Source organism: Pan paniscus, chromosome 21 (genome assembly GCF_029289425.2).
Source record: "Pan paniscus chromosome 21, NHGRI_mPanPan1-v2.0_pri, whole genome shotgun sequence".
NCBI classification, from domain to species: Eukaryota; Metazoa; Chordata; class Mammalia; order Primates; family Hominidae; genus Pan; species Pan paniscus.
This window is the reverse complement of record NC_073270.2, coordinates 67,722,139-67,745,586: the sequence shown is the minus strand read 5'-3', so window position 1 is coordinate 67,745,586 and position 23,448 is coordinate 67,722,139.

The window sequence follows — 23,448 nt, the reverse complement described above, 5'->3', positions numbered from 1 at the left end:
CCTTCGGCCTCAGACTGTAGCTGGGACTCCAGGCATGCACCACCACACCTGGCTTGTTTTTAAAATTTTTTTGTAGAGATGGAGTCTCCCTATGTTGCTAGCATTGGTGTCAAACTCCTGGGCTCAAGAGATCCTCTTGCCTTGGCCTCCCAAAGCGCTGGGATTACCGGTGTGAGCCACCATGCCTGGCCTAGGCGGGCTCATTTTCACTGGGAGTGTCTGCTTTCTGGTCATTATCGGTGCCTGCTGTTCCTGAATCACTGCTGCCTGGAGACATCTTCCTGTTCTATCTGGAAAACTTCCTGGTCCTACAGCCTGTGAATGGCTGATCAGGGCTCATGAGCCAAGTAGAACTCTGGGACCCAATCCAATGAACAATGGTGGAGGTCACTGTGCACAGTGTGCCCCACAAACTCTGCTCCACGCCCTGTGGCAGCCTCTCCTCTGGCCTCAGCCCACCCTGCACCACACTCCCCAGGCCCATCCGCCTTCCCCTTATCAGGGAAGCATGACCGTGATTTTGGGCTTCTTGCCTCCAGAACTGAGGGAATACACTTCTGTTACTTTATACCACCTCGTTCATGTCCTGTGTCAGTGCAGCCCCAGAACATGAGCCCAGCTGGAGAAAGGGCCACTTGCTAGGGTTAGAGGGAACAATCCCCAGAGCTCACACAAGGCTGGGAATAGGGCGTCTAGCCATCAGTCAGAGGTAAACACCTCCTCATTCGTGGGGCGTTGCATAGAGCACCCAGAAGGACTTTTCCTCACCACCGAGGAATGCGCTGCTTTCTACCTAACAAAGCAAGGTCCCCAAGGATGAAACTGTTAAGTGACGTGATAGTGTCCCACAGCAAAGCTCAAGAATGTTTGGAATACAGAAACATCCAACACCCAGAAACGTAACAGTCACAATGTATGGCATTCAATTAAAAAAAAAAAATTACCAGGCCAGCAGAGAAGCAGGAAAATACAACCCGTAATGAGCAGAAAATCCAACCCATTAAAATTGACCTAGAAATGTGATAGGTGAGAGAATTGCTATGCAAAGAAATTCACACAGTCACTGTAACTATGATGCATGCTCAGGAAGCCAGCTGAAAGCCCAAGCAGAGACAAAGAACATATAAAAAGGCTCTGACAAGACTGGGTGTGGTGGCTCATACCTGTGATCCCAGCACTTAGGGAGGCCAAGGCAGGAGGATCGCCTGAGCCCAGGAGTTCAAGACCAACCTGGGCAACACAGCAAGACCCTGTTAAAAAAAAAAAAGTCTCTGACGAAACTGCTGGAGATAAAAACCACAATGTCTGATGTGAAAATCACACTGGATGAGGTATGACATGAATGGTAGAGTGGACTTGGCGGAGGAAAAGAGCAGAGGACCTGAAGACGTAGCAGTAGAAATCATATAAAATATAACACATAGGGGGAAGGGAGGGAAAAAGACTCCAGAGCATCAGTGGGCTGTATGAGGATGATGCCAACGGGTTAGTATGTCTGTAAGGGAAGCTTCCCAAAGAGGAGAAGCAAAAAAACATTTGAAGAAATAGTGATTAAAGTTATTCCAAATTTGGTGAAATCTAAGAAGCTCATACATAAGAAACACACAAAACATAAGAAACACACACAAAAACCCGACATCAGCCAGGCGCGGTGGCTCACGCCTGTAATCCCAGCGCTTTGGGAGGCCGAGGCAGGAGGATTGCTTGAGCCCAGGAGTTCGAGACCAGCCTTGGCAACGTGGCAAAAACCCAACTCCACAAAAAATACAAGAATTTTCCAGGCATAGTGATGCACACCAGCAGTCCCAGCTATCTGGGAGGCCGAGGCAGGAGGATTGTTTGAGCCTGGGTGGTGGAATGAGACCCTGTTTAAAAAACAAAACAAAAACTGACAGCAAGGCACGTAAAAAATCAAATGGCCTTAAAAAGAAATTTTTTAAGGAACAAAAGGATGACAATATTTTTGTCAGAATATTTGCATTGTTGGAAACAACACAGGCTGGAAGTGGTGGAATGGCATCCCGAAAGCACTGAAAGAAAACAACAGTCGATGTAAAATTCTTTTTTTTTTTTTTTCCAATGAAGTCTCGCTCTGTTGGCTGGGCTGGAGTGCAATGGTGCAATCTCGGCTCACGGCAACCTCCGCCTCCCGGGTTCAAACGATTCTCGTGCCTCAGCCTCCTGAGTAGCAGGCACATGCCACCATGCTCAGTTAATTTTTGTATTTTTAGTAAAGACAGGGTTTCACCATGTTGGCCAGGCTGATCTTGAACTCCTGACCTCAGGTGATCCACCTGCCTCGGCCTCCCAAAGTGCTGGGATTATAGGCGAGAGCCACCGTGCCCAGCCAATTTAAAATTCTTTACCCAATGAAAACATTTTTTTCTTTAGAAAAGGTGAAATTAGTTTTTCAGAAACACAAAAATTGAAAGAGTTCATCGCCGTCAGACCTGTGTCCCGGCAATGTTAAAGTGATGTCCCATTGTTACCGGGTGGAACGTCTTGACTGTGGGTTGTCCAGGTTCTTGGTGTGTTGAACAAAGAATTGAACAAAATGCACAAACAAAGCAACAAAAGAACGAAGCAATGAAAGGCAAGCAACGAAAGAAAGGAGTAACGAAAGCCCAGATTTTTATTTATTTATTTTTAAAATGTTTACTGGAACGCCATGCATTGCCTTCATTTATTGTATTTCAAATCACTGTACATTTACTTTTGTGAAAACACTGCCTACATTTTCTACTACAAAAGAAAAAAAACCTTAGAAATTGTTTCAGGAACGTGGAGAACTAGTCGACTTAAATATTACCGCTGCACTACAGCCATTTCTGCAATTCCCGTTTCTTAAATAACTGTCTTGTCTGAAAACACACAATATATGGAGCAATTGTGAAAAACAGACATTTACATATACTTCTAAAGTCTTACTGAAAATGTCTTTTTGGCCCCGGATAACCAATCATAGGTGCGGCTGCAGTAGCAGGATATGAGGGTTCCTGTTGGTTCTTACCATCGTGCGTATTTGGAACATTATTTCTGTTTTGCTGAGTCGAAGGCACAGCTACATTGAGGCGGAAGTACATTCCGCAGAGTGGGAGCGGACTTGAGCAAGTGGCTCAAGACACTATCCCCGCCATTGCAATGCTCGCCAGGTTTTTATAAAGCTAAAAGATTTGGTAACACCCCTAGGTGCCCTTTAGAAGCCTCCCATTGGTTACACTCTATGAAGGATTGATCTGCGGCCAATCAGAGGCTGACGTGGAGGCTTCTGTCTTGTCATCACAGGGGTGGGGATGCGGCCTGTGTGCCGCCCAGTCTTGCCTGGAGCTGGCGGAGCCTGCTGCTCTTTTGCTTCTGCCTTAACCCTTGGTTACCCCAATTCCCTATTCTCCTGCCTCAGCATCCTCAACATATTAAGTAAGGTTAAAGTAAGCTCTGTAAGCAGAAGGAAAGTCGTATCAAACGGACACAACAGTAAAGAAATAGCACCAGAAATGGCAACTGTGTAGCCAAATATAGAGACGAACATTCCTGTGAGACAAGGGATTGGAACAGACTTCCCCAAAGAAGAAGTACAGATGGCAAATGAGCACACACAAAGATGCTCAGCGTCATTCGTCATCAAGGAAACACAAATTTGAACCACAGTGGGACACCGCTGCGCTCCTCCTGGAAAGGCTGGAATGTACAGGACGGACCATGCCAGTGCAGGGAAGGGTGTAGATTCGCTGGAACCCCCAGACCCTGCATGGGGGAGTGTAACATGCTACAGACATTTTAGAAATCAGCCTGGCAGTTTCTTGAAAAGTTACACCTCAGTCACCACGTGATCCAGCAGTTCCACCCCAGGTGGCCATCCACGAGAAGGCCTCTGTCCATGTAAAGAACTTGACTTCGACATTCATAGCGGCTTTATTCATGATAGCCGTGAACGGGAGACAAGCCAAATACCCTTCAACAGGTGAATGGATAAAATAAATTGTAGTACACCCACATAAGGAAAGTTTTTCAGCTAGAAAAACAGAATGAGCTACCCCAGGGTGCAGCAACGATAACTCTCAAAAGCATTATGTTTGGTGATAGAGGCCAGACTCAAAATGCTGCATCCTGGGTGGTTTCATTTATATGAAAGTCAAAACTACAGGAATAGCGAATAGAATACAGGAGCCCAGGGCGAGGGTGGAGGAGGGGATTGACTGTAAAGAGGCCCAGGGAGGGAAAGTTTTGGTGTGATGGGAATGTTCCACGTAATCATCGTGCTGGTGGTTACACAACTGTGTACATTTGTCAGAACTCATCAAATTATATTTAAAATTGGTGAATTTTGTTGTATGTAAATTATACCTCAGAGAGTTTTGTTGTTGTTTTCTGAGACGGGGTCTTGCTCTGTCATCCAGGCTGGAGTGCAGATGTGTGATCACAGCTCACAGCAGCCTCGGCCTCCTGGGCTCAAGTGATCTGCATGCCTCAACCTCCCAAGTAGCTGGGACCACAGACGCACGTCACTACACTAGGATATTTTAAACCATTTTTTTTTTTAGTAGAGATGGGGTCTTGCTATGTTTCCCAGGCTGGTCTTGAACTCCTAGGCTCAAGCGATCCCCCGCCTTGGCCTCCCACAGTGCTGAGGTTACAGGTGTGAGCCACTGTGCCCAGCTCTAGTTTTTATTTTATTTCAATAGCTTTGCACAGGTGGTTTTTGGTTCCATGGATGAATTGTGTAGTGGTGAAGTCTGAGATTTTAGTGCATCCATCACCTGAGTAGTGTACATTGTACCCAATAGGTAGTTTTTTTTTTTTTTTTTTTTTGAGACAGAGATTCGCTCTTATTGCCCAGGCTGGAGTGCAATGGCATGATCTTGGCTCACCGCAACCTCTGCCTCCCAGGTTCAAGTGATTCTCCCGCTTCAGCCTACTGAGCAGCTGGGATTACAGGCGTGCGCCACCACACCCGGCTAATTTTGTATTTTTAGTAGAGATGGGTTTCTCCATGTTGGTCAGGCTTGTCTTCAACTCCCGACCTCAGGTGATCCGCCTGCCTCAGCCTCCCAAAGTGCTTGGATTACAGGGGTGAGCCATCACACCCGGCCTCCCAATAGGTAGTTTTTTGTCCCTCATCCCCATCCCTCCCTCCTGCTCTTTGATTCTCCAGTGTTCATTATACCACTCTGCATGCCTTTGCATACCCACAGCTTAGCTCCCACTTATAAGTGAGAACATACAGTATTTGGTTTTCTATTCCTGAGTTGCATCACTTAGAATAATGGTCTACAGTTCCATCCAAGTTGCTACAAAATGCATTATTTCATTCTTTTTTATGACTGAGTTGTATTTCATGACATATATATGTGTGTATTTCATTATCTGTCTGTCCGTCCATCCGTCCGTCCATCCTTCCATCCATCCTTCCATCCATCCATCCAACTATCTATCTATCTATCTATCTATCTATCTATCTATCTATCTATCTATCTATCTATCTAAATCTATCTCACACTTTCTTTATCTGCTCATCAGCTGATAGGCACTTGGGTTGGTTCCATGTCTTTGCAATTGTGAATTGTGCTGTGATAAACACACATGTGCAGGTGTCTTTTTGATGTAATGACTTCCTTTCCTTTGGGTGGATGCCCAGTAGAGGGATTGCTGGGTCAAATGGCTAATCTACTTTTAGTTCTTTGAGAAGTCTCCATACTGTTTTCTATAGAGGTTGTATTAGTTTACATTCCTGCCAGCAGTGTGTAAGCATTCCCTTTCACCACCTCCACACCAACATCTATTGTTTTTTGACTTTTTAATGAGGCAGAAATTTAAAAATAAATATGCATTCATTCACTCTAAGAAAAGTAACAGGCAAGGCAAAGGTTAAAAAGAAAAGAACAAGTTTTCCTCTGCCTAGCAGGGGAAAGTGCAGCAGGCTCACTTCAAGGACAGTTATGAGATAACACTGTTTGAGTAGCCACCGCCAAAGGAATGGGCTCCAGACACCCCCACTCCAGAGCAAGGTTGAGGGAAAAAAGAGAGAAAGACAAATTCTTTTACTGTTACTCCTTTCCCAGGTTTCTTAAGCATGATTATGTTTTACAAATGTCTGTATTTAGCCAGTTCTTGTTTTTCTTTTGACACAGCTGTGAGGTCACTAGCTATGCAAGGCCACAAGTTATGCTAAGTCAACAGTTACGCTATAGATTACGTGACCTGTCACTGTACGATTAACTGCTTTGTTTTACTCTTGTAAGTCCGCTTATAAAAACCCTGCTCAGTCTTTGTTCAATGCTCAGCTTTTTGGATGTGAGTCCTCTGAGCCGGTACGTACCTAAAATAAACAACAATCCTCCTGTTCTCCATAGTGGTCTCTCCGTTCCTCAGTTTACCGCAACATTAATAATGGCCATTCTGGCTGGGATAAGGTGGTATCTCATTGTGGTTTTAATTTGCATTTCCCTAATGATTAGTGATGTCAAGCATTTTTCATGTGTTTCTTGGCCATTTGTTTATCTTCTTTTGAGAAATGTCTATTCGTGTCATTTGCCCACTTTTTAATGAGATTGTTTTTCTTTTCTTGCTGATTTGAGTTCCTTGCAGATTCTGATTATTAGTTCTTTATCAAATGCATAGTTTGCAAACATTTTCTCCCATTCTGCGGGTGTTCTGTTTACTCTAATGATTCTTTCTTTTGCAGTGCAGAAGGTTTTTAGTTTAATTAGGTCCCACTTATTTATATTTGGTTTTGTTGCATTTGCTTTTGGGGTCTTGGTCATAAATTCTTTGCCAAGGCTGATGTCCAGAAGAGTTTTGCCTAGGTTTTCTTCTAGAATTTTTATGGTTTCAGATCTTAGATTAAAGTCTTTAATTCATTTGAGTTGATTTTTGTATATGCTGAAAGATAGGTATCCAGTTTCATTCTTCTACACGTGGCTCACCAGTTTTTCCCAGCATCTATTGAATATGGTTTTGTTTGCTTTATCAAGGATCAGTTAGTTGTAAGGATTTGGCTTTATTTCTTCATTCTCTATTCTGTTCTATTTGTCTGTTATCTACTTTTGCACCAGTATCATGCTGTTTGGTTAACTATAGCCCTGTAGTATAGTTGGAAGTCAGGTAATGTGATGCCTCCAGATTTGTTCTTTTTGCTTAAGATTGCTTTGCCTATTGAGGCTCTTTTTTGGTTCCAAATGAATTTTAGCATCGTTTTTCTAATTCTGTGAAAAAGGAATGTTTGTATTTTGATAGGAATTGCACTGAATCTGTAGATTGCTTTGGGCAGTTTGGTTATTTTCACAATATTGATTCTTCCAATAAGTGAGCATGGGATATATTTCCATTTGTGTCATCTGTGATTTCTTTCAGCAGTGTTTGTAGTTCTCCTTGTAGAGATTTTTCACCCCCTTGGGTACATATATTCCTAGGTATTTTATTTTTTTGCAGCTATTGTAAAAGGGATTGAGTTCTTGATTTGATTCTCAGCTTGGTCATCGTTGGTGTATAGCAGTGCTACATTGATTTTGTGACCTGAGGCTTTACTGAATTCATTTATCGAATCTAGGAGTCTTTTGGAGGAATCTTTAGGGCTTTCTAGGTATAAGATCATACCGTTGGCAAACAGGTAGTTTGAATTCCTCCTTTCCAATTTGAATGTCCTTTATTTCTTTCTCTTGCCTGATGGCTCTGGCTAAGAAATTCAGCTAGTTTGCAAAAGCAAAGAAAAGAGGGTATCAGCCTGGGAAAAGGCATACAGGAAGATAGCTCAAAGTGAGCACATTAGATTGAGGGCGAACAGGTGTGTGTGGAGTAGGGTTTGAGGGCTACTGAGTGGAACTCTCAGATCGCAGAGGGAGGACCCATTCTCCCCCACCATCGGGGTGGCTGGGCTGGTCATTGTGGGGAGCTGGCTCGTGGCCAGCGTGGATGTCCTCCCCTCTGTGAGTTGGCTCTCTGCCCCGCATCACCAGGAGGATGTCCTTTGTTATTTCACACTCAGCCTGCACGTGGGCAGCAGATGCAGGAGACAAGGAGACACGGGACACCTGGGGGTAGGTTTGGGATGGGCAGGTGGAGAATCCATCTTAGTTGGTGGTAATGGAATAGTTTTAGTAGGTGGAAGTTACAAAGAAGCTTGTTTTGGTTTACCATGGAGTACAAGGGTACCATGGGGAACCGAGCTGTCCAAATACAGAACTGGCTCTTTGCAGGCTGTCTGGGCGAGTGTGTGTTGGGGACGTTGCTGAGAGGATCTTGTCCTGCTGAGGGCTAGATAGGGCTCTTGAACGGTCCAAGTCAGCTTCCCATAGGGGTCCCAGGGCCCCACAGCATCCGAGACTGAACCTGACAGGCCCACGGAAGGGCTGGTAGCTAACGGTCAGCACCCCAGCTGCAGTGGGACCCCTTGGCCTCCCTCCTGGGCTCCAGCTCCAGGCCTGGAAGGGCTGAACAGGCGGATGCAGTCCCAGCTGACAGGAAGTCTGCGGAGCAGCTTGTAATGAACTTCGTTGGCTGACAGGTTTTTTTTTATTAAAAAATTTTGTTTTTTTTTGAGACAGAGTCTCGCTCTGTCACCAGGCTGGAGTGCAGTGGCATGATCTTCACTTGCTGCAAACTCTGCCTCCTGGGTTCAAGCAATTCTCCTGCCTCAGCTTCCTGAGTACCTGGTATTACAGGCACGCACCACCACCTGGCTGATTTTTGTATTTTTAGTAGAGACGGGGTTTCGCCACGATGGCCAGGCCGGTCTCAAACTCCTGACCTCGGGTGATCCTCCCGCCTCAGCCTCCCAAAGTACTGGGATTACAGGTGTGAACCACCACGCCCAGCTGGCTGACAGTTTTATGTTACCACGAGCGCAGCTCCTTGTCAGGGCAGGTCTGTGGTTGTGCTACGGCTCATTAACAAGATTATGCAAATCATGCATCTCTCCTGTGTGTGCCCACTCCCCCTGCAGGCCTCCGTGGCACTCAGTAAGCAGCGGGCTCAGGGAGAGCGTCCTGGATGGTCACCATGCAGGTAAGATGAGGACACTTGGAACCAGGCATTGGATGCGAGCCCCACCCCATGGGAGGGGGACGGGGGGATGCTAGGCACCAGGGGGACCTGTGGGCCAGCTGGCCCTGGGCTTGTGCTTGGGGAGTGAATGATGGGTTCTGACCCCCATGCACCCCTGCGGGCCCCTGGCATCACTGGCCCCATCCTTCACCCCTGCCAACCACGCTTGCCCTGTGCCTCTGAAGCTCCCCCACTAAAGGGGTGGAGTCTAATTCCCTGCCCCTTGACTGTGGGTTCAGCCATGTGACTTGCTTTGACTGAGGGGATGTTCATGGGGCATGTGGTGCTCTGAACTGAGAGCTGCAGTGACCAGGCTGCTGTCCTGTGTTGCTGCCATCAGTGAGGGTGGCTAGCCTGCTGGTCAGGGGGAGGATGAGGGAGTTGGGGGCAGAGCTCAGCTGCCCCAGCAGCCTGTCCTGGACCAGCCAACCAAATGCTGACTCTGTGCTGCTGAGATCGTGTTTGTGTTTGTTACCCAGCAGTAACTAGCTGATACACGGTCCCAGCAACAGACAAGGAAGCCCAGAGGTAGCTAAGTGACACTCCCAAGGCTACACAGCATCTCCTACTGGGAGCTGTGTAAGAAATGACCCCCCCCAAACCCTCCATCCTGGCAGCTGAGGGATGAAGGAGAAACCCAGTCCTCCTGTTGTCCACCTCCTCAATATCTAGGTGGGACCCCTACAATATCTTGATTTTTTAATGTTGACAATTGTGGTCAGCTGAAAAATCCCCCCCAACCCCCACCGCCCTAAAAGAAAAACAGCCCGTGAAGGTGACCTTATTTGGAAATAGAGTCTCTGCAGATATGATCAAGTTGAAGGTCTCAAGATGAGATCTTTCAGGACTAGTCATAGGCCCGAAATCCAATGGGAAGTGTCCATATGTAAGAGGGAGATGGAGGGAGGTTACACTAAGATGAAGTGAAGATGGAGGTGGAGATGGGAGTGATGTGGGCGTGAGCCAAGGAACTGGAGGCTGGAAGAGGCAGTGAGGGCTCGTCCCCTAATTCCCTGGAGGGAGCTCAGCCTTGCCGACCCCTTGATTTCGGCCCAGGGATACTGATCTCAGACTTTTGGCCTCCAGGACTGGGAGAGCATAAATGTCTTTCTTTTAAGCCACCGAGTTTGTGGGACTTTGTTACCTCAGGAAACAAATACAACAGTATATTCAACACTGTGAAGTGTGCTGTGCCAGGCGTGCCTGAGGCTGGGACGGCCTGTGGTCTGCAGCGTTGACCCCTTCTGAGCCCCCTGAGGGAGCCCCTGCCTGCCCCAGGCCAGGGTCTCAGTGCATCCGGCTGTCTCTGCCGAGGCCGCAGACCCTCCCTCTTGCACCTCCGTGTGCTTGAGATGAAGAGCCGGCGCTGTGTGCTCAGGCTGCTGAGGGGTAGCCCTTGGGTGGCTGGCCGTGGTCTCAGGGGCAGGAACGGCACAGGGGGCTGAGCAGGGATTTCAGGTGCTGTCCCTGCCCGACCCTCCCAGTTGGCCCAGCTGACTCAGCAGCTGGGCAGGTGCTGGCCCTGCCCGGCTCAGCAGCGAGGGGCCCAGCAGCAGGGAGGTCAGTACCTTGGACAGCGTCCTGCAGCCCCCTGTGAGCCGAGGAGGGCTGTGTGTGTGTGTGTGTGTGTGTGTTTGCACGTGTGCATGTGTGTGCATGTGCACACGTATGAGTGAGTGGGGGGTGCAGGGTCCCGCAGCTGGCTGGGCCATGCCTCTTTCGTCTGCCCTGTGGGTGGGTCTGTCAATACCTGGCTGAGTGGCCAGTGCCATGGATGAGTGGCTCTGCCCAGCATAGGCCTGTGAACTGACCTCTCTGAATCCTCCTGGGACAGAGGAGTGACAGCGACCCCCATCCTGGGAAATGACCCAAGAGAAGGCCTCTGGGGCTCCCTGGAAAGGGCCTCAAGCTGGATTTTTCAGGTCGTTTGCCAGGCCCTGGCCTCTAGGCCTGTAAGCTCCCCCTTTGAAGCTGGGAGGGGGGTGCTTCGCAGATCACCTGACCCTCACCCCCACCACAGGGCCTCACCCTGGGAGTCTGATTACAAGGAGTGTCCCCCCGCCAGGACTCTGGTCCCAGGCCTACAGCAGTTGCCTAATTGTGAATGTAATTAACTGCTCGCACCCTCAAAATTAGCAAGTGGCTAATTGTGCCTGTAATTATCAACTGCACCCATAATTAACCGTGTGAGTGGTTTTTTGTTATGCAAGTCAGTGTACACGTGAATTGTGCCCCAGGAAAAGGAAGGTGGGAGGGGGCCCAGGGCTGGGGGAAGGGAGAGGGTGGGAGGGGGCCCAGGACTGGGGGAGGGAAGAGGGTGGGAGGGGGCCCAGGGCTGGGGGAGGGGAGAGGGTGGGAAGAGGGGCCCAGGGCTGGGAGGGAGTCCCAGGGCTAAGGGAGGTGAGAGAATGGGACAGAGGGGCCAGGGCTGGGGAAGGGGAGAGGGTGGGAGGGAGGTGCCCAGGGCTAGGGGAGGGGAGAGGACGGTAGGGGGAGGCCCAGGGCTGGTGGGAGGGAGGGTGGGAAGGAGGGGTCCAGGGCTGTGGAAGGGGAGAGTGTGGGAGGGCCTAGGGCTGTGGAGGGGCGGTTCCAGGGCTGGGGAAGGGGAGAGGGTGGGAGGGAGGGCCCAGGGCTGGGTGAGGGAAGGGGTCACCACTGGGCCCAGCCCTGTGGCCTGCCCTTCGGGGAGCTGGGACTGACTGGCTCCTGAGGCGGAGGTGGAGGCTGCTGGGTTGGGCACCAGCGTGGGGCTCAGGTCAGACTGCTGCTGCCCAGCAGGGGCCGGAGGGCTGCCTGCTTCTTCGAGCTCAGTTTCCTCAGCCTTTGAGCTCAGCCTCCACAGGTCCAGGGTGGCTGGCACTGACACTGTGCAGGGGCTCCACTCTTGAGCCACTACCAGTGTGGACTCAGGCTCTCAGGGCAGGTGGGGTCAGGGGACTGGGCCAGTCGTAGAGCTTTGAGAACCCAAAGTCTGGTGTGGGAGAACCCGTTTGTGCCTGGACTCATGGCCTGGGGGGCTGGGATTCTATAGTGGGGAGGCGAGGCCAGGGCGCCAAGGTGATCAGAGGGGCACATTGGCTTGCGAGAGGCAGGCAGAGCAGGGGGGCAGATCATGGGGCTGTAAGCCCACAACCCCCAGCTTGGCTGGGACTTGGCAGGAGAATGTCCTTCCTGGGCGGCGCCCATGGCAGACCCACCTTACAGCCATGTGCCAGAGTGGGTGCAGATGGGTGGGATGGCTGGGAGGCTCAGCCTGGGCAACTGGGGTATTGGGGCAGCCTGGGGGGTCCTGGATAGTTGTCTGCAGTGATGGGCAGTGAGTGGCCTGGCCCAGCCACACACGGGCAGTCTCTCAATGCACAGACACTGCTGCACTTACCCTACATGGGGCCTGGCTGGTTTGGGATGGAGGCTGTCCCGGCTGGGTCCCCTTCGTCATAGCCAGGCAGGCGCTGGGAGCTGATGCTTGTGCCCTCCAGAGGCCCACAGGGAAGGCGGGTCCTGACCACTGAGGGCCTCCGAGGTCAGGCCCAGGACTGTGGACTTTGTCTCAGGTGTGTTGGGAGACTCAGCGTTCCCCTAGAGTTGGGAATGCAGCTCAAGTTCACGTCCAAACTCAATATGCTCTGGAGGGACCCTTCCCCCACCCAGTACCACAGCCTCCTGATACAGTGCTCTCTGCGTCCTGGAGGTGTCCTGTTGCTGCGTCCTCCAGGGACGCGGGTGCTGTGTCCTCACATGGACAAGAGCAGAAGGCGAAGGGGGAGCCTCTTTTATCAGAGCACCAACGTCATGCACGAGGTGGGAGCCCCTGGGACCAGGATGGCATCTTATCAAAGGGCAGGAGGTAGAGAGCTGGGCCTTTCTGCCCCTCATCTTCCACCATGTGAGGACGCCTGGATGGCACCATCTGTGTGGGGCAGGCCCTCACCCAGCACCAACCCTGTGGTGCGTGGATCCCGGACTCCCGGCCACCAGACCTGACCCATGTTCCCGTCCATTGTGATCAAGTACCCAGTCCCGGCAATAGGTGGTTACAGCACCACACATGAGACAGCTGGTTACTGGACATAGTGAGTTGGCCTCCTGGGCTGGTTAGTATGGATAATAGGCCGGCTTCCTGGGCTGGTTAGTGTAGCTAATGGACTAGTTCCCACCCGGTTAGTGTAGTTAATGGCTTGCTTTTCTGGGCTGGTTAGTGTAGTTAATGGACTAGCTTCTCACATAGTTAGTGTTGATAATGGGCTGGTTGATAATGGGCTGATTAGTGTACTTAATGGGTTGTTTTCCTGGGCTGGTTAGTATAGTTAATGGACTAGTTTCCCACTGGGTTAGTGTTGATTAGGGCTGGTTTCCAGGGTAGTTAGTATAGTTAATAGGTTGTTTTTCTGGGCTGGTTAGTGTAGTTAGTGGACTACCTTCCCACCTGGTTAGTGTAGTTAATGGGTAGTTAATACCCCAGAGCTTCTGGAGGCTGGGCAGGTGCTGTCTTTCAGCAGGTGGTCATCAGGGCCCTGGGCAGCCGCTGAGCAAGTGTCCCCCATGCTTCTCAGTCCTGGAACCCAAACCCCCAGCTCCCATGGTGCAGACAGTCACAGTGCTCCTCATTGTCAGTGAGACAGGGAGGCCACGGTGCAGACAGTCGCCATGCTCCTCATCGTTGGTGAGAAGGGGCTCCCACGGTGCAGACAGTCGCAATGCTCCTCATCGTTGGTGAGAAGGGGTGGCCACGGTGCAGACAGTCTCAGTGTTCCTCAGCGTTGGTGAGAAGGGGCAGCCATGGTACAGACAGTCGCAATGTTCCTCATCATCAGTTAGAAGGGGCGGCCACGGTGCAGACAGTCACAGTGTTCCTCATCGTTGGGGAGAAGGGGCGGCCACGGTGCAGACAGTCGCAGTGCTCCTCAGCATCGGTGAGAAGGGGCAGCCACAGTGCAGACAGTCACAATGCTCCTCATCGTTGGTGAGAAGGGGTGGCCACGGTGCAGACAGTCTCAGTGCTCCTCAGCGTTGGTGAGAAGGGGCGGCCACGGTGCAGACAGTCGCAGTGCTCCTCAGCATCGGTGAGAAGGGGCAGCCACAGTGCAGACAGTCGCAATGCTCCTCAGCGTTGGTGAGAAGGGGCGGCCATGGTGCAGACAGTCGCAGTGCTCCTCAGCATCGGTGAGAAGGGGCAGCCACAGTGCAGACAGTCGCAGTGCTCCTCATCGTTGGTGAGAAGGGGTGGCCACGGTGCAGACAGTCTCAGTGCTCCTCAGCATTGGTGAGAAGGGGTGGCCACGGTGCAGTCAGTCACAATGTTCCTCATCGTTGGGGAGAAGGGGCGGCCATGGTGCAGAGAGTCTGAATGCTCCTCATCGTCGGTGAGAAGGGGCTCCCACGGTGCAGACAGTCGCAGTGCTCCTCATCGTCGGTGAGAAGGGGCGGCCACGGTGCAGACAGTCTCGGTGCTCCTCAGCATTGGTGAGAAGGCGCGGCCACGGTGTAGACAGTCTGAATGCTCCTCATTGTCAGTGAGAAGGGGCTCCCACAGTGCAGACAGTTGCAGTGCTCCTCGTCTTCAGTGAGAAGGGGCGGCCACGGTGCAGACAGTCACAATGTTCCTCATCGTTGGTGAGAAGGGGCGGCCACGGTGCAGACAGTCACAGTGATCCTCAGCATCGGTGAGAAGGGGCAGCCACGGTGCAGACAGTCTCAATGTTCCTCATCATCGGTGAGAAGGGGTGGCCACAGTGCAGTCAGTCTCAGTGCTCCTCAGCGTTGGTGAGAAGGGACGGCCATGGTGCAGAGAGTCGTAGTGCTCCTCAGCATCAGTGAGAAGGGGCAGCCACGGTGCAGACGGTCGCAATGTTCCTCATCATCAGTCAGAAGGGGCGGCCACGGTGCAGACAGTTGAAGTGCTCCTCGTCGTTGGTGAGAAGGGGCGGCCACAGTGCATACAGTCGCAATGCTCCTTATTGTCAGTGAGAAGGGGCGGCCACGGTGCAGACAGTCGCAGTGCTCCTCATCGTCGGTGAGAAGGGGCGGCCACAGTGCATACAGTCGCAATGCTCCTTATTGTCAGTGAGAAGGGGCGACCACGGTGCAGACAGTCGCAGTGCTCCTCATCGTCAGTGAGAAGGGGCTCCCACGGTGCAGACAGTCGCAGTGCTCCTCGTCGTTGGTGAGAAGGGGCGGCCACAGTACATACAGTCGCAGTGCTCCTTATTGTCAGTGAGAAGGGGCGGCCACGGTGCAGACAGTCGCAGTGCTCCTCATCGTCGGTGAGAAGGGGCGGCCACAGTGCATACAGTCGCAATGCTCCTTATTGTCAGTGAGAAGGGGTGGCCATGGTGCAGACAGTCACAGTGCTCCTCATCATCAGTGAGAAGGGGCTCCCACGGTGCAGACGGTCTCAGTGCTCCTCATCGTTGGTGAGAAGGGGCAGCCACGGTGCAGACAGTCTCAATGTTCCTCATCATCGGTGAGAAGGGGTGGCCACAGTGCAGTCAGTCTCAGTGCTCCTCAGCGTTGGTGAGAAGGGACGGCCATGGTGCAGAGAGTCGTAGTGCTCCTCAGCATCAGTGAGAAGGGGCAGCCACGGTGCAGACGGTCGCAATGCTCTTCAGCGTTGGTGAGAAGGGGCAGCCACAGTGCAGACAGTCGCAATGTTCCTCATCATCAGTCAGAAGGGGCGGCCACGGTGCAGACAGTTGAAGTGCTCCTCGTCGTTGGTGAGAAGGGGCGGCCACAGTGCATACAGTCGCAATGCTCCTTATTGTCAGTGAGAAGGGGCGGCCACGGTGCAGACAGTCGCAGTGCTCCTCATCGTCGGTGAGAAGGGGCGGCCACAGTGCATACAGTCGCAATGCTCCTTATTGTCAGTGAGAAGGGGCGACCACGGTGCAGACAGTCGCAGTGCTCCTCATCGTCAGTGAGAAGGGGCTCCCACGGTGCAGACAGTCGCAGTGCTCCTCGTCGTTGGTGAGAAGGGGCGGCCACAGTACATACAGTCGCAATGCTCCTTATTGTCAGTGAGAAGGGGCGGCCACGGTGCAGACAGTCGCAGTGCTCCTCATCGTCGGTGAGAAGGGGCGGCCACAGTGCATACAGTCGCAATGCTCCTTATTGTCAGTGAGAAGGGGTGGCCACGGTGCAGACAGTCACAGTGCTCCTCATCGTCAGTGAGAAGGGGCTCCCACGGTGCAGACGGTCTCAGTGCTCCTCATCGTTGGTGAGAAGGGGCGGCCACGGTGCAGACGGTCGCAGTGCTCCTCATCGTTGGTGAGAAGGGGCGGCCACGGTGCAGACGGTCGCAGTGCTCCTCATCATTGGTGAGAAGGGGCAGCCATGGTGCCGACAGTCACAGTGCTCCTCGTCATCGGTGAGAAGGGGCTCCCATGGTCCAGACAGCTGCAATGCTCTTCATCATCGGTGAGAAGGGGCGGCCACGGTGTAGACAGTCGCAATGTTCCTCATCATCAGTCAGAAGGGGCGGCCACGGTGCAGACAGTCACAGTGCTCCTCAGCATCGGTGAGAAGGGGCAGCCACGGTGCAGACAGTCGCAGTGCTCCTCAGCATCGGTGAGAAGGGGCAGCCACAGTGCAGACAGTCACAGTGCTCCTCATTGTTGGTGAGAAGGGGCTCCCACGGTGCAGACAGTCGCAGTGCTCCTCGTCGTCGGTGAGAAGGGGCGGCCACGGTGCAGACAGTCACAGTGCTCCTCACTGTTGGTGAGAAGGGGCTCCCACGGTGCAGACAGTCACAGTGCTCCTCGTCGTCGGTGAGAAGGGGCGGCCACGGTGCAGACAGTTGCAGTGCTCCTCGTCGTCGGTGAGAAGGGGCTCCCACGATCCAGACAGTCGCAGTGCTCCTCGTCGTCGGTGAGAAGGGGCGGCCACGGTGCAGACAGTTGCAGTGCTCCTCGTCGTCGGTGAGAAGGGGCTCCCACGATCCAGACAGTCGCAGTGCTCCTCGTCGTCGGTGAGAAGGGGCGGCCACGGTGCAGACAGTCGCAGTGCTCCTCGTCGTCGGTGAGAAGGGGCTCCCACGGTGCAGATGGTCTCAGTGCTCCTCATCGTTGGTGAGAAGGGGCGGCCACGGTGCAGACGGTCGCAGTGCTCCTCATCATTGGTGAGAAGGGGCAGCCATGGTGCCGACAGTCGCAATGCTCCTCGTCGGCGGTGAGAAGGGGCTCCCATGGTCCAGACAGCTGCAATGCTCTTCATCATTGGTGAGAAGGGGCGGCCACGGTGTAGACAGTCGCAATGTTCCTCATCATCAGTCAGAAGGGGTGGCCATGGTGCAGACAGTCACAGTGCTCCTCAGCATCGGTGAGAAGGGGCAGCCACGGTGCAGACAGTCGCAGTGCTCCTCAGCATCGGTGAGAAGGGGCAGCCACGGTGCAGACAGTCGCAGTGCTCCTCAGCATCGGTGAGAAGGGGCAGCCACGGTGCAGACAGTCACAGTGCTCCTCATTGTTGGTGAGAAGGAGCTCCCACGGTGCAGACAGTCGCAGTGCTCGTCGTCGGTGAGAAGGGGCGGCCACGGTGCAGACAGTCACAGTGCTCCTCATTGTTGGTGAGAAGGGGCTCCCACGGTGCAGACAGTCGCAGTGCTCCTCGTCGTCGGTGAGAAGGGGCGGCCACGGTGCAGACAGTCGCAGTGCTCCTCAGCATCGGTGAGAAGGCATGGCCACGGTGTAGACAGTCTGAATGCTCCTCATTGTCAGTGAGAAGGGGCTCCCACAGTGCAGACAGTTGCAGTGCTCCTCGTCTGCGGTGAGAAGGGGCGGCCACGGTGCAGACAGTCACAATGTTCCTCATCGTTGGTGAGAAGGGGCGGCCACGGTGCAGACAGTCACAGTGATCCTCAGCATCGGTGAGAAGGGGCAGCCACGGTGCAGACAGTCTCAATGTTCCTCATCATCGGTGAGAAGGGGCGGCCACAGTGCAGTCAGTCTCAGTGCTCGTCAGCGTTGGTGAGAAGGGGCGGCCACAGTGCAGAGAGTCGTAGTGCTCCTCAGCATCGGTGAGAAGGGGCAGCCACGGTGCAGATGGTCGCAATGCTCCTCAGCGTTGGTGAGAAGGGGCAGCCACGGTGCAGACAGTCACAATGTTCCTCATCGTCAGTCAGAAGGGGCGGCCACGGTGCAGACAGTTGCAGTGCTCCTCGTCGTTGGTGAGAAGGGGCGGCCACAGTGCATACAGTCGCAATGCTCCTTATTGTCAGTGAGAAGGGGCGGCCACGGTGCAGACAGTCGCAGTGCTCCTCGTCGGTGAGAAGGGGCGGCCACGGTGCAGACAGTCGCAGTGCTCCTCATCGTCGGTGAGAAGGGGCTCCCATGATCCAGACAGTCGCAGTGCTCCTCATCGTCGGTGAGAAGGGGTGGCCACGGTGCAGACGGTCGCAGTGCTCCTCGTCGTCGGTGAGAAGGGGCGGCCATGGTGCAGACAGTCGCAGTGCTCCTTGTCGTCGGTGAGAAGGGGCTCCCACGGTGCAGACGGTCTCAGTGCTCCTCATCGTTGGTGAGAAGGGGCGGCCACGGTGCAGACGGTCGCAGTGCTCCTCAGCGTTGGTGAGAAGGGGCGGCCATGGTGCAGACAGTCACAATGTTCCTCATCGTTGGGGAGAAGGGGCGGCCATGGTGCAGACAGTCGCAGTGCTTCTCGTCGTCGGTGAGAAGGGGCTCCCATGGTGCAGACGGTCACAGTGCTCCTCGTAGTCGGTGAGAAGGGGCGGCCACGGTGCAGACGGTCGCAGTGCTTCTCGTCGTCGGTGAGAAGGGGCTCCCACGGTGCAGATGGTCGCAGTGCTCCTTGTCGTCGGTGAGAGGGGGCGGCTACGGTGCAGACGGTCGCAGTGCTCCTCATCATTGGTGAGAAGGGGCGGCCACGGTGCTGGCAGTCACAATGTTCCTCATCATCAGTCAGAAGGGGCGGCCACGGTGCAGACAGTCTCAGTGCTCCTCAGCATCGGTGAGAAGGGGCAGCCACGGTGCAGACAGTCGCATTGCTCCTCGTCGTCGGCGAGAAGGGGCGGCCACGGTGCAGACGGTCGCAGTGCTCCTCGTCGTTGGTGAGAAGGGGCGGCCACGGTGCAGACGGTCGCAGTGCTCCTCATTGTTGGTGAGAAGGGGCGGCCACGGTGCAGACGGTCGCAGTGCTCCTCCTCATTGGTGAGAAGGGGCTCCCATGGTGCAGACAGTCGCAGTGCTCCTTGTCGTCGGTGAGAAGGGGCTCCCACGGTGCAGACGGTCTCAGTACTCCTCATTGTTGGTGAGAAGGGGCTCCCACGGTGCAGACAGTCGCAGTGCTCCTCGTCGTCGGTGAGAAGGGGCAGCCACGGTGCAGACAGTCACAGTGCTCCTCATTGTTGGTGAGAAGGGGCGGCCACGGTGCAGACAGTCTCAGTGCTCCTCGTCATCGGTGAGAAGGGGCGGCCACGGTGCAGACAGTCACAGTGCTCCTCATTGTTGGTGAGAAGGGGCTCCCATGGTGCAGACAGTCGCAGTGCTCCTCATCGTCAGTGAGAAGGGGTGGCCACGGTGCAGACGGTTGCAGTGCTCCTCATCATTGGTGAGAAGGGGCAGCCACGGTGCCGACAGTCACAATGCTCCTCGTCGTCGGTGAGAAGGGGCTCCCATGGTCCAGACAGCTGTAATGCTCTTCATCATCGGTGAGAAGGGGCAGCCACGATGCAGACAGTCGCAGTGCTCCTCGTCGTCGGTAAGAAGGGGCTCCCACGGTACAGACGGTCTCAGTGCTCCTCATCGTTGGTGAGAAGGGGCGGCCACGGTGCAGACGGTCGCAGTGCTCCTCATCATTGGTGAGAAGGGGCAGCCACGGTGCCGACAGTCGCAATGCTCCTCGGCGGCGGTGAGAAGGGGCTCCCATGGTCCAGACAGCTGCAATGCTCTTCATCATCAGTGAGAAGGGGCGGCCACGGTGTAGACAGTCGCAATGTTCCTCATGATCAGTCAGAAGGGGCGGCCACGGTGCAGTCAGTCACAGTGCTCCTCAGCATCGGTGAGAAGGGGCAGCCACGGTGCAGACAGTCGCGGTGCTCCTCAGCATCGGTGAGAAGGGGCAGCCACGGTGCAGACAGTCGCAGTGCTCCTCAGCATCGGTGAGAAGGGGCAGCCACGGTGCAGACAGTCACAATGCTCCTCGTCGTCGGTGAGAAGGGGCGGCCACGGTGCGGACAGTCGCAGTGCTCCTCATCGTCGGTGAGAAGGGGCGGCCACGGTGCAGATGGTAGCAGTGCTCCTCGTCGTTGGTGAGAAGGGGCGCCCACGGTGCAGACGGTCGCAGTGCTCCTCAGCATCGGTGAGAAGGGGCTCCCATGGTGCAGACAGTCGCAGTGCTCCTCAGCATCAGTGAGAAGGGGCGGCCACGGTGCAGACAGTCACAATGTTCCTCATCGTTGGTGAGAAGGGGCTCCCACGGTGCAGACGGTCGCAGTGCTCCTCGTCGTTGGTGAGAAGGGGCGGCCACGGTGCAGACAGTCTCAGTGCTCCTCAGCGTCGGTGAGAAGGGGCGGCCATGGTGCAGACAGTCACAATGTTCCTCATCGTTGGGGAGAAGGGGCGGCCATGGTGCAGACAGTCGCAGTGCTTCTTGTCGTCGGTGAGAAGGAGCTCCCACGGTGCAGACGGTCGCAGTGCTCCTTGTAGTCGGTGAGAAGGGGCGGCCACGGTGCAGACGGTCACAGTGCTTCTCGTCGTCGGTGAGAAGGGGCTCCCACGGTGCAGACGGTCGCAGTGCTCCTCGTCGTCGGTGAGAGGGGGCGGCTACGGTGCAGACGGTCGCAGTGCTCCTCATCATTGGTGAGAAGGGGCGGCCACGGTGCCGACAGTCACAATGTTCCTCATCATCAGTCAGAAGGGGCGGCCACGGTGCAGACAGTCTCAGTGCTCCTCAGCATCGGTGAGAAGGGGCAGCCACGGTGCAGACAGTCGCATTGCTCCTCGTCGTCGGCGAGAAGGGGCGGCCACGGTGCAGACAGTCGCAGTGCTCCTCGTCGTCAGTGAGAAGGGGCGGCCACGGTGCAGACGGTCGCAGTGCTCCTCGTCGTCGGTGAGAAGGGGCTCCCACGGTGCAGACGGTCGCAGTGCTCCTCGTCGTCGGTGAGAAGGGGCTCCCACGGTGCAGACGGTCGCAGTGCTCCTCGTCGTCGGTGAGAAGGGGCAGCCACGGTGCAGACGGTTGCAGTGCTCCTCATTGTAGGTGAGAAGGGGCTCCCACGGTGCAGACAGTCGCAGTGCTCCTCGTCGGTGAGAAGGGGTGGCCATGGTGCAGACGGTTGCAGTGCTCCTCATTGTTGGTGAGACGGAGCGGGACTGCTCCCCTGACCTTGGATGCTCCTGAGCTGGGCTGCCCAGAGGGAGGCACCTGAGGTCCCCTCTCCTAGGGGAGAGGGGACTCATGGTGGCTGCGTGCCGGACCAGAAGCCTGTCTGGTGTCTGGGTCTCTTCCCCCATACCTCAGCCCTTGCTCCTCCAGCCCCCTGTCTCCATCGCCTCTCCCAGGCCGTCCCTGCCAGCAGCTTTGGTCGCCAGCAGCTTTGGTCACCCTTCCTGGCCCTCCCCCATGTGTTGACCTGTCTGGATCCCCTCCCTCCACCATATGGAAGCAGAACTGAGGAGGGGACATGTTTGTTGCAGGGTCCCGTGCCTGGTACAGGGTTATGCTGAGTGTCACCCCCAACCCCCAGCACCACCCTTGTTTTTACAGGGGAGGCAGTGGAGGGCTTCGCAGAGCATCTTCCCTGCTGAGGAGGGTGGGCTGGGCTGGGCCTGGCTTCAGGCGTCGGAGAGCTGGGGCAGTCAAGGCTACGTCTCTAAGGAGCCCCCCAGTGACTGAGGCCAGAGCTCTGTGGGGTGAGGGAGATGCCTGGGCTATTCTGCTGGTTCTGTGTCCTGGGAGGCCCCCAGGGACACAGGGAGGCCTGAGTTCAAACCCCGCTTGCAGTGGGCGACTGCCCCTCTCTGAGCCTCAGTTTCCTCATCTGTAAAGTGGGGATGACCATAGCCTTTCCACGGCCGGTTCTGTGGGACCCAGAGTAAGGCCTTGGGAAAGGTGGCATTGTCTGTGCCTGTCCTCTCCATCCGAGGGGGCTCCCTGGGCACGGTGGATGGGCATGGAGTGCCCGTGAGCCTCTGTGTAGGAGCCTGGTCCACAGGGCATTGCGCTGGGGAAGCCTCCAGAGCTCACGTCCCCTCTCCTACAGAGGACTAGGCCTGAACATGGCCCCCAGAGCTGCCCTTTGGGGACCAGCGGTGATGACCTCAGCTGGAAGGGCCTGGGGAATGCTGGACCACGTGCCTGCAGAAGGCCCAGCTCACTGCCAAGGTGAGCCCCACTGAGGGGTACAGCACTGCTGCATGGCCTGTGCCGACCCTGCGGGGCCACTGAGATGGTGTGCCACCGTCCCCTGGCACCCAGGCCTCCAGCAGGGCACCTCTGGCTGCAGTGGTGACCAGCCTCCTGCCTGGCCATCCCAGGAGGCCCGGCCCAGGGACTTGAGCCGCCTCATGCCCCCCGCCTAGGATAAGGCAGTGACAGGAAAGAGGGAAGCAGGAAGCGTGGAGAGGACAGGAGGCACGGAGGGCAGAGGGTGGGAGAGGCACCTTCAGAGGCCCAGCTGGTGTCACCACTGCAGGAGAGCCTCCACCTGAGGCTGGGGAAATGAGGTGGGGAGGGAGTGATGCATGCAACACCTGGCATCCGTGAGTGGGGCTCCGGGGCTTGGTGGTTTTATCTGCTGATGTCTGCTGTGGCTGCGGAGGGTTTGCATCCAAACATGTCGGTGGCCAGAGGCCTGTCTCAGTGCATGTGCTGCCTATGTTTGCAAGTATGTGAACGAACATGTGTGTGCACACGTGCATTACATGCATGTGCATATACACGCGGGTGTGCATGTGTGCTCATGTGTATGCGAGGATATACATGTGTGCACATGTGTCCGCTTGCTGGCACTTCAGCCCATTTGACTGTGCCCCCACCACAGGGGGAGGAGTCTACAGGGCTGGGGGCCATGTGCTCGCCCCTCCAGACACCTCTGGGCACCAGGACCCTGAAACTCCTCACAAAGTGCCTTGAGCCCCCTCTCTGGTCTGCTTAGGCCTCTCCTGCAGGAGCATTTTCACCAGGTGGACCTGTCCCGAGGCCCAAGGGATACTGTTTGTTGGGGGCTTAGGTGAAGCCTGGGGCATCCAAATGCCTACACACAGGCCCCCTGGGGCACTGGGCAAAGCCGGAGGTCAGAAGAGACGGAGGTGGGAAGAGCCACAGGCCCAGGCCAGCTCCTTCCTTGCTGCCACTTTTGGCACCAAACTCCAAGGAATCTGAGAATTCCAAATTGGCCCAGGCATTCCATGAAATCCGGGAGGTGTATATGCCAAGGTAGGAGGGGAATGTGATTTTGCT